This window comes from Oryza sativa, chromosome 1 (genome assembly GCF_034140825.1).
Source record: "Oryza sativa Japonica Group chromosome 1, ASM3414082v1".
Taxonomy (NCBI): domain Eukaryota; kingdom Viridiplantae; phylum Streptophyta; class Magnoliopsida; order Poales; family Poaceae; genus Oryza; species Oryza sativa.
The window spans coordinates 12,900,813-12,906,622 of NC_089035.1; the positions used below are offsets into that span (position 1 = coordinate 12,900,813).

At 45.3% G+C, this 5,810-nt stretch overlaps 1 long non-coding RNA gene across 1 annotated transcript; it reads left to right on the forward strand.

Annotated features, from left to right (window-relative positions):
* Positions 1-4,785: 4,785 nt before the first annotated feature.
* Positions 4,786-5,810, forward strand: LOC136354958 (uncharacterized). The gene is made up of 2 exons (XR_010738894.1): positions 4,786-5,325; positions 5,438-5,810. It is a non-coding gene; the product is annotated as an uncharacterized lncRNA (long non-coding RNA).

Consider the following 5,810-nt stretch of genomic DNA (forward strand, 5'->3'; position numbering starts at 1 on the left):
ACAATTAAATCAGGTAAGATCGGCTGAAACTCCGACGCTACCCTAATCGGCGACCAGAAGGCAGGCTAGAGATTGATATTCTAAGCACGACTTAATAGATCAAACTCAACTGATGCAGCATTTAAGTATGAAAAGAAGAACAATATCTAGACAATCAAGCCGCTGGAAGTTTCATAGAGTGGTAGATATCTTATATAATCTAGGTCAACATCGCTATTTAACCTAATCGGCTGCCTTCTGTTGACAGGTGTTAGCCGATTGTAAGTTAAATGACGATATTGTCGAAGATTATGTAAGATATATGATAACTTGACGAATTATATAGACAAGATTAGAGTATCATAAAGATGGAAGCACTAATCCCGAGAACATAATCCATCATAGCAAGTTTTACCTCTTGTTGAAGATCGAAACCGATGCAGCTCAACCCGAAAGTAAGAACTCGTCGAAATAAAACTAAAGCAAAAAGGTGGCGATGCGCCGAGATTGTATTGAACGTATGTGTTAAAAGTTACATAAGGCTCGGGTCTATTTATACCCGAGAATTACAAGATATGTCCATAACGGACACGACTACTATCTCTAACAAACTCTAAGATACCACAAGTCTTTGCGGCAGACTTTTACCCAAGCATATCTCTAAGGAAATTACATAAAACATCCTAATTAATAGATACAATTGCCTTCTCAGGACTCTATCCATGTGCGGCAATCACCTTGAAGCGCCTCAATTCAACCCGATATCATACATCAAGTTGCATTGTCGGAACTGGCTGCATCGGCTTACCCAGTCCGACTCAGACCCAGCCGATCCTAATCGTAGCCTATCTGGACTCCAGCCGATTCCTGCTCTGTTTTCGAACTCAATCTCCGCCTCCGACTTTACCAATCTAATCTTCTTTCCCGATGCCGATATTACCAAATTTGGTTGTTAAAAGTGATCCAATCAAACGATCATTCATGTGTTTTTCCTGTGTTTTGCAATCCTTTGTTTTACACTTCAATTCCTATCAAAATCATGTGTTTTCCTATTCCTCCATTTTTTCAACCATGTGATTCAAAGGGGCTCTTAAGCTAGAACTATCGCATTCATGCTGTGGAGGTTGATAACAAGCATAGGACTATGAATGGATGGTGCAGATGTCTTCTAATGCAATTTACTGTAACATCTCTGCATTTTGTACTCTAATGCAGAGGATCCTAATCCCCAAAACACACATTCATTAACCTTATGATCTACTGGAAATCATCATCTTTTAGTCTTTATTGAAATAAAATCTTTAATTATATCTTCGTATTTAATCCTCTTCATTACATAGTTTTCAAGCGCTCATGCGTTGGGTTAAGAACCTAAGATGATTATTTTTTAAAGGCAAATTTTGCTACAGGACATCGCAATTGTGTGTATTTAGCTCAGGGACACCGCGAAAGTGAACTTTTGGGGGAAGACATCCCATAAACGTGGATATTTGTTGATGAACACCGCGCCGTCTCCTCTCCACTTGACGTGCTGACGTGGCAGACGAGAGGCTGTTTTTTGACACGGTCGGACGTAAATACCCCTGCGCCTTATCTCCAAGAACACCCTCCTCATTTCTCTGCCCGAAGGTGTTTGATCCAATCTTAGAGACCTCTGGTGAGCTTCGTCGCATTTTATCCATGGGAACGTGAACTACTTCCTCTACCTGATCTAGCCATGTCCTTGCATCCTAATTAACTGCAGATCAAGCACATGAAGATGCGCTCGTCGGCGTTCTCGGTGTCCAGGGCGCCGCCGTGCGTCGCTTCGCCGTTCCCGTCGACTCAAGCCATCGTTGACCGAGCCACTGCGCCAAAAGCATCGCCGGCATCCCAGAAGGAGGTCTACTGGAGGAATCGATCCGAGGCACTGCCGTTGAGGAGATCGAACCTTTCTTCCTCAAGTCCGGCCGCCGGCTCATTCCTTCGATTCCTCGCTCCCGAGTGAGCTTCGGCACAATTCCTCGCACATGTAGCATCCTCAGATGGTCTTTGAATCGTTTCCCTCCTCCCTTTGACAGCCCGAAGGCCAGAAGGAGCCGACGCCGTCGACCTGCCGTTCTCTGCCGCCGCTGGAGCATTTCGAAGGTCGCCATTGCCGTCCATCCATCGCCGAACCTCAGACGACCTTCAGTGAGTCTCCAGGAGCCTTATAGCCACGCACGCATGTACTCACTCACATGGAAACGAGCCGGAGCTCGTCATGCACTGTCATGCCGAGAGTCACTGCCGCTCGCGTCGCCGCCGACAACTATTCCGGCCACCATATTGCACAAAACCACCACCTATAGATTCACAAGGATGCCCTCTACACTTTCTCTTTTAGCCGCATCGTCAGAACCGCCACCGATCGCCGCCGGCATCGGCAACAACGTCGCCGGGCGCCATCGGCTCTGCCGCTGCTCTTTCTACCGAGTGCATGAGAGGAGATAAGGCACAGGGGTATTTACGTCCGACCGCGTCAAAAAATAGCCTCCCGTCTGCCACGTCAGCACGTCAAGTGGAGAGGAGACGGCGCGGTGTCCATCAGCAAATATTCACGATTATGGGATGTCTTCCCCCAAAAGTTCACTTTCGCGGTGTCCCTGAGCTAAATACATACAACAATTGCGATGTCCTTTAGCAAAATTTGCCTTTTTTAAAACAACACGCACAAGATAGTGCGACGTTTTGTATTGATAGAGGAAAAAAAATACAAGACCACAACACTGAGAGGCTATAGCCAGGAAAAAAGAACAACATCCACATCACGCATCTATGTTGTACATCCCTTAGTAAAAAGGTGGTATGCACGCACCCAATCAACATGCGCTTGCTTTCACTACTCACTTTGCTCTTTTGCCCTTTTCGGACCGCTACCTGGATTTCCACAATGGATTCATGATTAAACCCCTCCTACTTCTTGTATTTTATTACAATTTTGATTGAGTGAGGGAACGCACGTCGAAGAAAAAGCGAACATTCAACAATTTTTCTTAAGAAAATTTAAAAAATATAACTATAGAATAATTAGGTTACATATAACTCGAATGTACGTAACTAGACAAAACGTGTGCTCGGCTAGTCGGCTAGCACCGCATGCAAGCAGTCCACTTAACAGGTTTGATTGTACGCTATTGCACGTGTTATTGCCAAAATACTACCTCAATAATTTACGAGAAAATGAGTTAAAGAACATTGGAACTAGCTTTTACTACGAGTAATTTGCAAAGATTGTATGTTCCTGGTAAAAAGAACTAGAACGACTTCTATTTAAAAACACTTCCTCTGTCCGGAGATATAATGTATCTATATTTTTAGAAAAGAATGTATATTTTGTGCCACACATTCTATTACATATTATTATATTCATATCAAGTACTTTTTTATAATGTTAATTCCATACAACAATCAATGATATATTATGAAAATAATAATAGTTAAAGAATACAGAAGGCCATATAAATAACTAATATGCTGTTGGAATTAATGAATGGGCCTTAGCCCACTCGAAGATTAATTCTTTGGAAAATCACAAAAGCCCACCTCATGGGATGGCATGCATGTGGAGTTTAGTACCACCTTGCTTATTCTAGGAGAGGGGGACCTCCTTAAAAGGGAGGATGCCCTCCTAGCCACTTGAAGCATGTGTGGTGGAGAGAAGAGGGGAAACACACGCGCGCGCTCGCTCGCCTGGCCTCGCCTGGCAGGGCAGGCGGCGCGCGTGCACGACGTACGCGTCGAATGGTCCGAAAAATTGGCTCCTCATCCTTGCGCAGATGCAGCCTCCTTTTGCAGTTTTGTTTTGCTGCAAATTCGGATTCGTTTTGTTTTGGAAACGTTCCGAAAAATCCGGTGCGTGCAAACGGCGTGGAGTCCGGATAAGTTACGCGCGACTTATCCGGTTCGGTTACGCGCAGTAGAGATCGTGCGGGCGCCCTGATCAAGCGACCCTTCTCTATATAAACCGACCCGCCGTCTTCACGCAATATATGCGAAAATCAATCTAGGGTTTGCCTCCTACTCTGTACTGCGCCGTCGCTCGTAGACTACTCCATCCCGCTCGCCGGCGTGCACCAGCGATCGGGAGAGCAGGTCTCCGGAACCTCTGCCTTTGACGTCCTGCACCGGGAGAAGGCGGCAATAAGGTTTTTGGGAAGCGCTTCGCGCGACTGCTCCCTGTTCGTTCGCGACGGCTCGCCTTCCTCTTCGCTCGCGTGTTTCGTGCCTTCGTAGACACCTGCGAAAAGTTTCGACCAAGCAGTCGGTCTTTTCGTCACCTCGGTACGTGTTCAATATGTTGCGCATATTTGATCTGTTCATGTTATTCTGCGTAGTTTACATGTGTAGATCTAATGATGCGTTCATGCTAGTTTTCATCTGTAATGTCATGATTTATTTATGGAATAAATTAAATCCTTATATGCCCATAATCTCAACAATCCAAAAACCTTATTATAGGCACTGTGATTTTACTATGGCTGGTTTTGCCGATGCACTGAGGCCGGATAAATTCACCGGTGTGCATTTTAAGAGATGGCAGATCAGGGTCACTCTGTGGCTGACAGCTATGAAATGCTTCTGGGTGAGTACTGGCAAACCTGAAGGAGTTCTTACTGCTGAATAGCAGAAGCAATTCGAGGAAGCCACTACTCTCTTTGTGGGATGCATTCTTAGCGTTCTTGGCGATCGTCTGGTCGAGGTGTATATGCATATGACCGACGCTAAGGAGTTGTGGGATGCACTGAATACTAAATTCGGTGCTACTGATGCTAGCAATGATCTGTATATCATGGAGCAGTTTCATGACTACAAAATGGCTGACAACCGTTCTGTAGTCGAACAGGCTCATGAGATACAAACCATGGCTAAGGAACTCGAACTCCTTAAGTGTGTCTTACCCGACAAATTTGTGGCCGGGTGCATTATTGCAAAACTTCCTCCATCTTGGAGGAGTTTCGGTACTGCACTCAAACACAAGAGACAGGAATACTCCGTTGAGGGGTTGATTGCGTCTCTTGATGTTGAGGAGAAAGCTCGGGAAAAAGATGCCGCGTCTAAGGGCGATGGTGGGCAGTCCAGTGCCAATGTTGTGCACAAGGCCCAGAACAAGAGCAAGGGGAAATACAAAGCTCAGCAGACCACCAACTTCAAGAAGCAGAAGAAGAACAACAACAATCCTAATCAGGATGAGAGGACTTGCTTTGTGTGTGGCCAAGTTGGTCATCTGGCTAGGAAGTGTCCACAACGCAAGGGGATGAAGGCACCTGCAGGGCAGACTTCTAAGTCTGCTAATGTGACCATTGGCAACACTGGAGATGGAAGCGGGTATGGTAATTTACCTACTGTTTTTTCAGTTAATCAATCTACTAATTGGTGGATTGATACTGGGGCCAATGTACATGTTTGTGCTGACATCTCATTGTTTTCTTCTTATCAGGTCGCACGGGGTTCCACCGTCCTAATGGGGAATGGGTCACATGCTTCTGTTCATGGTGTTGGCACGGTAGATCTGAAGTTTACTTCGGGAAAGATCGTGCAGCTGAAGAACGTGCAGCATGTCCCTTCTATCGACAGGAATCTTGTTAGTGGCTCCCGTCTGACTAGAGACGGATTTAAGTTGGTTTTTGAGTCTAATAAAGTAGTCGTGTCTAAACATGGATATTTTATTGGTAAAGGTTATGAGTGCGGAGGCCTGTTCCGCTTTTCCCTTTCTGATTTCTGCAATAAGTCTGTGAACCATATTTGTGGCAGTGTGGATGATGAGGCTAATGTTTGGCATTCACGTTTATGTCATATTAATTTTGGCTTGA